Genomic DNA, 4,713 nt, shown 5'->3' with positions numbered 1-4,713 from the left:
GTGCCTAATTCTGTAATAGAGTGGAAGTAAGGACAGAATTACCCAGTAATGATGCTCTGCCTTGAAGACAACTGTCAAGAAATTTATCAGAGCTCTTCATGTGAAAGGTGTTTAAAAATAAGGTCCTTAAAAGTATGTCTAGCTGAGAAGGCATTAAGTATTAATGACATTTCGTTCTGATGGTGTCACAGGCAAGAAAAGACCTGGGTTCAACTTTTAACACAAATAATATAAATGGGCAATAATGCAGTTTGATTTTTTTTCCATTCTTAATGTTTGTTAAGTGCCTTAAATGAGTTAAATGTCTGTCAAGCCATGAAATACAAACACATAAATTCTACCCCTCCCTTCCAGAAAAAACCACCAATGTACATGCCTCTAAAGTTCACCATGAGTTTATGGAGCACTTTGAAGACTACAAACATCATCCTAATATTACAAGCAAAGACTAAGTGATATTCATTCTTTAAAAACAAAGATAGCTAAAGCAAGCCAGACACAAAAGGGAAAACACTGTATGATTCTGCTTATCTAAGATATTAAGATTAGTCAGATTCACAAAGACAAAAAACAGAATGGTGATTATCAAAGGTCCTAAAGAAAATAAAATGGGAACCATTGCTTAATGGATAGAGTTTCAGCTTTATAGAGGAAAAGAGCTCTGGAGATGGACAGTAGTGATACTTACACAATGATATGAAAGAAGTATATAATGCCACTTAGGTATATACCAAAAAAATGGTTAAGCAAATTTTATACACATTTTACCAAAACATTAAAATGTTTAAAAAAAATTTTTTAAAGTATGGGGAAGATTTTGTTCCAGTCCATAATAGAACAATCAGGGCAGGACTTCTTTCTGCTGTGAACAACTAAGAAAACTGTATGTCAGACATTGGACAGTATATGACACAGTTTGCTATACAAGTGCCCCCAAACATCTTAGCAAAAACACTTCTTAGACTCCAGGGCAAAGAAGGGACACAAACATCATGATACACCAAAGTCAGTGAAATAGTTCCATGTACATACAAAAAGGCTGGGGCACTTGGATACTGCAAAGAGATATTTACAAAGATTCCAAAGAGAAGAGACATAGAAGAGCTCCAAAAGTCTACATAGGTCTCCTTCAACCTGTTACCAGCATGTGAAACTCCACAAAGCAAAGTAAGAGAGTCACATGAGATGAAAAAGGCATATGGTTGAGGCTGTGGCAGGAAGATCACCATGAATTTGAGCCCAGCTTGGGATACAATGTAAGGCCCTGTTTCAAAAAAAAAAAAAAAAAAAAAAAAAAAAAAAAAAAAAAAAAAAAAAAAAAAAAAGAAGGGGGGGGAGGGGGGGGAGGAGAAAAGGGAAAGAAGGAGGACATGAGAAGAAGAAGAGACGGAAGAAGAAGAGGAAAGAGAGGGAAAGAGAGCAGAAAATTAAGAGAGTTTTGCAGAAAATTAAGAGAGTATTCAAGCTATGACCAGACAGGGTGAAAAGTCCTTGCTTAACCACCAGGGCAATCAACAGAGAGAATAAAAAGGTATACTGCAATAGTAGGGCTAAACTATCCCTCAAGTAGAAATGATCCACAGCAACTTAACAAAGTTTAGAATAAAACCTTAAAATTACCAGAGCAAATCAAAAATAACTTAACAGGCTGGGAGATGAATACTCAACACTTTGCCAAACAGAATTAGGACACTGTAATAATCACAACATCTACTATACAATTAAATTAGTAACTGTATTTACAAAGAAATAAGAAAACATGTTCCCCAAAAGAGAGAAATAGCAGTCAATAGGAGCAGACCTTAAAAGGCAAAGATGAATTATTTAAACAAGCCATTATGCCCCAAAATTTTTAGAAGTGCAAAGAAAGGTGTGTAAAGAAATAATGGCAGAAGATTCTAAAACATATTCCAAATTTGATAAAACCAATAAACTCATACTTAGAAGTTTAATGAAACTTGTAGAAAGACCAACACAGCCTCCCACCTCAAAAGAAAAAAACATTGTGAGGAGCAGGAAGGAAGAGAACCTTGAGCACAGAGGAAGGCTTGTAAGGATGAGCACAGACTTCCCATCAGAAGTCATACAACCAAACACTGGACCATAACCTAAAATTCTACTGCCAGAGAAAATACTCTTCAAAATTAAGGCTTTTTCTGACAAATAGAAGCTGAAAGAATTGTCACCAGCAAATTTAAGCACTAAGATATTATAGAAGTTCATTTGAGAGGAAATAAAATTATGCCAGGTGAATATTCACAAAAAAGAAAAATATTAAATAGAATATACCGGTGCTGTTAGTGCTAAAAGAGGCAAAACTAGTGAAAACAACAATAAACAATTCATAATATCTAAGTCTTGGAAATTACCCAAAGAATAGATTTAAAAAGTGATGATTTATACAACGGATTATTACTATAACTATTACTCAGCTACCAAAAAAAAAAAAAAAAAAAAAAAAAAAAAAAAGATAAACTTGAGGCTTTTATACATAACAAATGCAACTACAGGCCATACTCATAAGTGCAATAAATCAGACTCGTATGTGTAAACACCATATTGTCTTCCTAGTGTAAGAAACTGAAAAAGTAAGATACAAAAGGTACTATAGATATTGTGAAAGGGAAAGAAACTGCTCAAAAGCAAAGAACACCTGGGATGGGAGAAAGGAGAAAACAGGATATGTATGTATAGCTAAGATAATTGTACTATTAATTTCTGTTAGTTCATTGAAAGGAATTAGTGTCTATATTTTATCAATCTTACATGCCTTTATCTGGTAATCTGAGCAATTACTTTGAAGATAGCAATAGCAAGCAATATAATAACCACTGTTAATTTCCTGTCATCTCATTTTGAAATTCTGTAAATGTTTTTAAATTATCTTTAAAATTAAAAAAAAAATGTATAGAATTTGGAGTGGTAGCCAGACTCTAGACATTTTAGGCAGATCTCCTGATCTGGAGAATTGTATCCATGTATTAGCTGTTTGGACAAGCCATTTCATCTCTCTGAACCTCAGTTTCTTTCTACATATATAAAAAAATTTAACTGAGATATATTATGTACACAATACCAGCTCCCAATGAGTAATATGATCCTTATATACCACAAACATGTACTAACAAAAAATAAAAATAGAGGAGGAAAGATAGCAAGATGGTCTATTCAAAGCAATATCCATAATTACAATTCTCCTGCATACTGTGCTGGCCCCACCCCCAGGGTAGTGACTGAGTCTGGGTGTGGTGGCACATGCCCGAAATCCCAGTGCTGGGAAGGCTGAAAACAGGACAATCACTGTAAGCTGAAGCTGCATAGTGAGGCCCTGTGCCAAATACATAAATCAAAATAATAATAATAATAATAATAATCACAATTCATGTAAGTGATCAAAACATTTCAATTATAAAATAAATACAGGTGTATCTTGGTTCATATATTTGATTTGTTTTAAAATTCTGGGAAAGATGGCTACTTTTATGTTTGTATGAAGAAAATGGCCATAGTCATATTTATCACCCAATGTGGAGTTGGCAAACAGCAGGAAATTTTTCAAAATGTTTTTGTTTGTGAACCAAATTGTTCATAAATAGAAGCATTCCTGTACCAAGGTACTACTGGATAGGATTTAAAAAATAAATTTGCCTACAATAAAATCCACATTAAATATACAAACACAAATAGGTTAAATGCAAAAAAAAATTTTTTTAAATAGAAATGATACACCAGGTACCCTCTAATTATAGGGGAAGAAGGATGTTTCATGATAACAGACATCAACTTATCAAGAAATATATCAAACCTATATATATATATAATATATGCATGCAGAGTTAAGTTTCACACAATTAAAAATAAAAGCAAGAGCACTCTGCAGCACCTCCCCCACCCTGCCTGCCGAGTAGGAATTTCTGCCACATTCCGGAAACCCCCAGACCCAGTCCTAGCCCAGGCCCAGTGAGTGTGTGGGAGAGCTTCCGGCTACCCTGTGCTGGCATGACCTACTGGTCCCAGCCCAGACACAGCGTGGGTGACACCTTCTTTCACCCTCTTGGGATGCCCCCATCACTCCGTAGTACGCCCTACCCCACAGCCTGCCAACAGAGTAGGAATCACTGTCCTAGTCCAGGCCCAGTGAGTGTGTGGGAGAGCTGCCTCTCCCCCCTATTCCACCTTGTCCCCTCCAGGCACAGCTCAGGCCTGGCATACAGGCCTGGGATGAAACCCTTCAGCTGCAATCCCTGCAGAGAGTGTAGGGGACAGAAACACCCAGCTAGTCCAGGCGCAGAATATCTTGCCAGAGGGGCACAACAGTTTCACCCCCAAGGGCAGCAACAGGAAGGAATTGAGCACAGCAGTCAGACCCAAGCCAGGCACAGCTGGATAAATCCAAACTGTGTAGATCTACACCTGAACTTCAGTAGGTGCTAAGGCTATAACTGCAACAAAGATCTACAACAAAGGTCTGAAGACAGTGCTACACAAAATGATAACGAGAAGGAACAAAATGCAATCTCAGACGCCAAGCCCACCCGTAACAAGCGCAGACGACACTAACACAGAACAAATTGGGAATCACACAGCTGAAAGCAATGAAGCAAGAGTTTCTGAAATAAAGAAACAGCTGCAGAAAGGTATAGAGGAACTCAGATTGGAAATGAAAAAAGAAATCCCGGAATTAATAACATCTGCAGTAAAGAATCAAATGCA

This window comes from Octodon degus, unplaced genomic scaffold (genome assembly GCF_000260255.1).
Source record: "Octodon degus isolate 3935 unplaced genomic scaffold, OctDeg1.0 scaffold00045, whole genome shotgun sequence".
Lineage (NCBI taxonomy): Eukaryota > Metazoa > Chordata > Mammalia > Rodentia > Octodontidae > Octodon > Octodon degus.
This window is presented reverse-complemented; position numbering follows the sequence as displayed.